Here is a 7,247-nt window from a genome sequence, read left to right on the forward strand (position 1 = left end):
AGCAGGTAAAAATAAAACCTGCCTGAGTCCCCGCCCTATTTTATGAGATTTGTTTTTGCAGACGGTTCATTTGAAAGGTTAAAATCCAGTCCACTACATTGAAGGTCCACTTGACGAAAACTTCTGCTAGTGACGTCACATTCCCCTGGCTCTTATTAGCAGAAGGTCAAGTGAGCACCTGGGTCTACACAGAAGGAAATCAAAAAGCCGGTGGAATATCTGCTGTAATAGCCTTGACCTGATGCAAGACTGAGTCATATTTGTGAAACTGGAGAATTAGAATGTGACAAGATTGCTGGTAGAAAGCTGTGGATCTGCAAACCAGTGTGCACAACTCTTGCTTTGGACTCAGGAGGGGAAGCGTTTTTACTTATACATATGAAAATCTAATTTCATGCAAGCTATGCATACCATGCATTAATATCTATTTTTATATTGAGGATTAGTTTTTGTTTTTTATACCTCGTCTGGTCCAGTGTGCTAGTTGCAAATCTGCGGCTATGACATTTTGATCTGCTCATTTCTGGAAATGTCAACGCTAATCATTACTAACATAATCACTGAGAGTAAATCACCACTGAGCCTCCACCTCTGTGGTAGTGGAAAATGTTTCCTCAGACGCTGTCAGAAATGGCACAGTAAATGCTCGACTGGATCGTGTGAAGTTATTGAGATGGCCTTGGCATATGGCTAACATCATTACCGTTCTCTCGAAGCCGCTGCATGACCATTTATGTGTTGTCGATTTGAAAACGGCGTGGATATGATGCTCATCACAGGAAATAAAGAGGTGCACGTTATGACAATGGCTTCCCAAAGTTGCAGTGTTGGCAAACATGTGGCCTTTTCAAAGAGGACTTGACAGACATGATGGCATCCTTTGCATTTCTTTACACCGCTTAGATCTAATGCCTATGTATCATTGACTTTTTCTTTTTCTTTTTTTTGCAGGACTGTGAGCACTTTAAACATCTGAATGAATTAATTTACCATCATTGCTGGAGCAGTGATTATCAGCTCTGCCTGTATCTGGCTGTAGCTGTAATCTTTCAGCAAGTTTTTATTTATGCTGTGATATCCTATAAAATATAAATGCTGGCCAGTCTGGCCCGCTGGCAAAATCACGCAATCTCTTTTGCCATCATCATGAAAAACCAGTACATGGATAATTTTTATTGATAATGAATAGTAAGAACATTCACAGTAAAGAAGGCATGCAGCAGCCAGAATAAAAGACCATTTTATGAACAGCTACTGTAATTATCAGTGTAAATACGATTTAATCAATCTAAGATAAAACCATACATAGCCTTGTAATGACTTGCTTCTTGATATTGCAGCCCAAAAAATGCTTTTCTCACAGATGTCTTGCAGGGTTACATCAGGCTGCCTTTTGCAGATATATACTATATATGCAAATGCTCTGTTTCTGTGCTAGTTTTTCTATTCTTTTTTACTCATTGACCTTCATTTGTCTTCTTTGACTGCACAGTTTGGCTTAATGTCAGCAGATTCTGGAGATGCTCAAACAGTTGCTCAGATCTAATGACTGACTATCTATCTATCTATCTATCTATCTATCTATCTATCTATCTATCTATCTATCTATCTATCTATCTATCTATCTATCTATCTATCTATCTATCTATCTATCTATCTATACACACATGTACATATAGAACCTGAGTCAACACCACATTATTCAATTCAAGCAGCTGTGACCATAAAGTCTAACTGGTCTTGTATCATCTCCTCCTTTTCTTATTGGTTCTTCTGGGTTTAGCTTCTCATCTGTCTCAGTCTGGACACCATCTGTTTAAAGGACACAGACACAAACCTCATATTTACATCTCCTTATTCTCATCTGTTCATAACACTCATGCAAACCCGGGCATTATGAAAATGCATTTGCTAAATATTTTTCTTACACACAATAAAATTACAAAAAAACAAAAATCAAACTAAAATTCCTGTTTTTGTCAAAGCTTCTATTTTTACTGTGAAGAAAATATGCCTTAGTATCCCCCCCCCCCCCCTTTCTTTTTCTTATTTTCCAGAACTTTACCTCCATCATCATTTGTCAGCTTCTATAATGAGTTTGCAGCAAACAGCACAGTAAATGTGAATGAGTTACAGTTTTTCTCAGTCGCTTTGGTGCGTTTCTCAGATCAGAATTGAAATTCTCATAACTATTAGTTCAACCTCCACAACACTCAGTCATTTGTGCACATCATAGTAGCAATTTCTCCTCTCTCTGAACAAGCTGCAAATGATTTTGGACATGAATCAGTTGCTTCCATACATTTCCCTGCTGCTTTCTGACATTTCCATTTGCTTATGTCATGTCAGTCAAAAGTAATCATACCTATGGATGCTGAATAGTCGTTCCCAATAAAACTAATAGTCATACATCCATTGCTTGAGTCATCACACACAAAATTGTTGAACTAGTTATCACATGCCAAATATTGGCCATCTGTCAAGCAAATCCTATACCTTTCTGTATCATTTTTCCTGGAAATGTCTCCGAAATTGAACAATTGATCTCAGGTGAATTACAGCTGTCACTCATGAGGTTGTTCACTGTCAATTATGGATGAATCCTGTGAATCCCCAATTGGCAAGCATATATAAACTGCGCAGGAGCTAGTGTGTAACATTTCTACACTTCTGTGACACAAAATGGAAGGTCAGCACCGTGGAAGAGGGGTGAGGATGCGGGGAGGAAGGGGAAGGGGAAGAGGGAGAAGAGGCAGATATAGGCGGATTCCTAATGAAATAAGGGCTACAATTGTGGACCATGTTGTCAATCACGGCCTCACCATGGAGGAGGCTGGTCGAAGGGTGCAACCCAATATTGGAAGAACTACTGTCAGTTCAATCATTCAAACATTCCGTAGGGAAAACAGGTATGCAAACAGTAATACACTGTACTGTACTGTGCCATCTCAGACAACGGCGTCCTCACCCATATCCCCCTTCTTGGTCCATACAATACCCAACATCTCCTGACATTTTTAGACACTCTTTACAGGGACCTAGTCCCTGAGAATGAGAGAGGTGGAGGCCAACTCAGCAAGTATGTTGTTGTCTGGGATAATGTCCGTTTTCACCACTCCCATCAGGTCAGAGAGTGGTTTGCAGCACATGACAGAATTCTGGTTGAATATCTCCCTCCATATTCCCCATTCCTTAATCCAATAGAGGAGTTTTTCTCTGCCTGGAGGTGGAAAGTTTATGACCGGCATCCACATGAGCAAATGGCCCTGCTAGCAGCCATGGATGCAGCATGTGACGACATCACAGCAGGGTCCTGCAGAGGATGGATTCGCCACTCCAGGAGATACTTTCCTCGCTGCATTGCGAGGGATAACATCTGTTGTGATGTAGATGAAAATATGTGGCCAGACAGACAGGAACGTCTGGATGTGCCAGAATGATTTACTGTACTGTTACATGTGCTGTTTATTGTTCACATTAGTGCACAGCTCTACCAAATGGATGATTTTATGTTTACATGTATTCTACAGTGCACAAGTGACTGTAGCATATTTTTCTTTTGCACAATTCTGTAGGATTACAAACACTTCTACACAATGGAAATGTGAAACGTACGTATTCAGTGTCTCAGTTACTCCCAAGACTCCCATAACATCTACAGTGACTTTACTGCACATTTCAGATGGCTGTACAGGTAGGCCATAGTGCTGTCGTCAGCATTTTCAGGTGTCACCAATTGTTTTTGCAATGGGAAACACTGAAATTATAAACTGTCATAGTGGAAACATGACAATGCCATTTGACTATCTTGTTCATAAAGATGGTGTCAAGACTTTTCATTTTGATGGCACTGACAGTTTCATTGACATGGATACTTGCTTTTGAGGTATGGATAATCAATTCTGTGCATGTGACGTGCTTTTGCAGGCTATCCACTAGGTTTTGCAGTTTGCACTAATTGTTTTGGGAAATGCACTAACTGCTGTGCAAATGTTAATGGTGTTCTGAGGAACGCACCAAAGCGACTGAGAAAAACTGTAAAGTAGTTAAGGTTTATTGTGTTCCCTATTCCTTCCCCTCAGCCTGGTTAACATCTGCTGTCATATTTTGTTTCTGCTGATTTGGACTTTGGTGGCATCTAATCAATCAGCTCAGTCCTCATGGTGACAGGGAAGGAAACAAAGAGGGCAACGGAGGAGGGGAACGACAACAGTGAACAAAAACAACAGACAGAGACAACTCTGATGACTGAAGACAACATCAACCTGTGAGCAAATGTTCCGAATTATTATCAAGCTTTGCTGTAAAATTTAAGCTGACATTAAATAATTAGTAAAGTAGAGAGATAATTTTATTCTGTACACTTCCAGTACATAAATTTTACTCACTGCAATGCCAGTTGGCTTGGCACAGCTTCATAAGCTACTATAAATGCTGAGGAGGAGGAGGAATACACGGGCAAAGAATTTATATATATATATATATATATATATATATATATATATATATATACACACACACACACACACACACACACACACACACCAAGGGCTCAGAGAAGAGCTCGAGAGGATGTGGAGGGTGAAGGTAACGGTGGTCCCCGTGGTAATCGGAGCACTAGGTGCGGTGACTCCCAAGCTAGGCGAGTGGCTCCAGCAGATCCCGGGAACAACATCGGAGATCTCTGTCCAGAAGAGCGCAGTCCTGGGAACAGCTAAGATACTGCGCAGGACTCTCAAGCTCCCAGGCCTCTGGTAGAGGCCTCTGGTAGAGGACCCGAGCTTGAAGGCGTGCTGGGTGTTTTTTTTGTTTATATATATATATATATATATATATATATATATATATATATATATATATATATATATATATATATATATATATATATATATATATATATATATATATATATATATATATATATATATATATATATATATATATATATATATATATATATATATATATATATATATATATATATATATATATATATATATATGCTGTGTAATAATTAATACAGAGAAGGTTCAATAGAAAAGATGAGCTAATTATTTGTCATTTATTAGTTTATTTGGGGTTCAACACAGGGTCAAAAATAATGTATTAACAAGTTTTCTACTGTCACACAGAAGTGTGCAACATGTTAGAGATAGAGGGAGACATTAACCATAGAGAACTTTTTCATGCTTGTGCTATAACATCAAACAAATATCCGGGAGGTTTGTGTGTCATCCACTCGACAGAGAACACAGGGCAGTGTTTCCCTGCTAGACACTGCCACAGTTCAGTGAACATCTCTTCATGGTGTTGCCTTCAGGGGCTTTGAATTTGAAAAAATCTATTTGCTTGACAAACATATAATAAGTGACTTATTATCCAGATAAAAAAAAAAGTACTGAGGGAGGATCAGGAAGGGGCTGGGCGAGCGCGCTTGCACGCACACACTGACTAATGTAGAGAGAGAGCAGAGATGTGCCTTTTAAAAAATGCATCACTTTACAAAGGCACAAAATGTGAAAATATAGATTAAAAATGGCAAATGGCAACATGTACTTGTGAAGAAACTGCATACATACCAGAATCTTGCACTGTTACTAACTCTGTGTTTCTCAGTATGACTCCTTAAAAAGGAATTTTAGGGTTTAAAGTTTCAGAGCCAGTGTAATATTGCTCCAGGACATCCCCATGGATCTTTTCCTAAAGGCTGATGCAGCAAACCCATTTGTTTCGCTGCCAGGCAGCAGTGCTGAGGTGGTGCCAAAAGTCTCCCAGTAAATCCTGGACTTGTGTTTACTTCTGGTCATTGCAGTGATTAAGCCAGTGACATTAATCCGTGAAAGGTTGCAGTATGCATGCTTCACAATGATTCTGTTCTGTCAGTAGCAACAAATCATGACTCACCATCTGGATGCCCATTACTCACTGTTGATTTTTACAGTTTGTGATTAAACCATAAACTGCATCAAATCAATGTGTTGGGTCCAAGAGAATCAAATAATGTCGCCATCTAGTGGTAAGTCAGAAGTACTCAATAGGAAAAGTGGAGAATGGATAATTATTTGTGTTATTCAAATATTTGTAATTCATATTAAATATATTCAGCAAACGCTTTATATGAAGTATTACCTAAACATGATCCAACAAAACAGTTTTTGAAGGATCGACAGAATAAGTCAGGATGGCCGAGCGGTCTAAGGCGCTGCGTTCAGGTCGCAGTCTCCCCTGGAGGCGTGGGTTCGAATCCCACTTCTGACATCATCTGTTTTGTGTAAAACTGAACAGTTTCCAATATGACATCTGCAACCGAGGCTTTGAACTATGAAAAGTTTATAAATCGTCATATCGGGGTCCTGGTTGATGTCATATTGTTCAAAATGAATCCACTAGAGGGCACATCTGGCTCTTTTCACTCTGTGCATCCAGTAAAGTGCCATAGAAGTCTCAGCGAATAAAGGAAGATTTAAAAAAGAAAATCAAGCTGTTGCTTTTTAAATGAATTCTTCAGACTAAGCTCAGTGCCTCATACAGTGAACCATGAACTGCTTCTTGTTTTAAAATCACAGTTTTTAGAGTGATCGAGTTGCTTGTTATTATTTATCAGTGATGTCAGCGGAAAATAGAATGAATTATTTAGTGAAAACATATCGTATCGTAAAAGGTTTCAACACCTCTTACTTCTCAAGCACATACGATTTCCAGTCCAACTTTAAAGGGAAAAAGGTTAATATTAATAAATAAATTAATTTTATATTTTCATTATAACTTTTTAAAATTTTTACATCTTTAGTTGTGACTCCATAGCTGCTGTTACAAAACTTCTCGAATTGTTGGTGGAAACGTGTGGATCTGGTTCCAGATTGGGCACAAGCACCAAATATATTCCCAATAACATTTATTAAGCTATTTATTTACATCTATCTATTCTTTTTTTAATCAATATTTTAATACTGCTATATATCTTTAATTTGTATGTAAGTATTTGTTTTTACTTTAGAGAAATAGTAATACAACTGCAAGACTTTCCATTGTCCACACGATGGCACTGCAACTCACCTTTTTCTATTAATACCCATATAGATAAGATTGATATGTAATTATGTTTGCTTCTTTTAATGCCCATAATTTACATGACCGCAGGCTAAACTACAATCTAACGATGGTTTCATCTGTGTGTAACTATGTGTTTTGAAGCCCCACTGCAACATGTGATCAACCACGAAAACCCACTCCTGGTAATTGTGCAA

General features: G+C 38.4%; 1 non-coding gene across 1 annotated transcript; it reads left to right on the top strand.

Moving 5' to 3' along the window:
* The first annotated feature begins 6,175 nt into the window (after positions 1-6,175).
* Positions 6,176-6,258, top strand: trnal-cag (transfer RNA leucine (anticodon CAG)). The gene has a single exon. It is a non-coding gene; the product is annotated as a tRNA-Leu (tRNA).
* Positions 6,259-7,247: the final 989 nt, after the last annotated feature.

This window comes from Astatotilapia calliptera, chromosome 16 (assembly GCF_964374335.1).
Source record: "Astatotilapia calliptera chromosome 16, fAstCal68.1, whole genome shotgun sequence".
NCBI classification, from domain to species: domain Eukaryota; kingdom Metazoa; phylum Chordata; class Actinopteri; order Cichliformes; family Cichlidae; genus Astatotilapia; species Astatotilapia calliptera.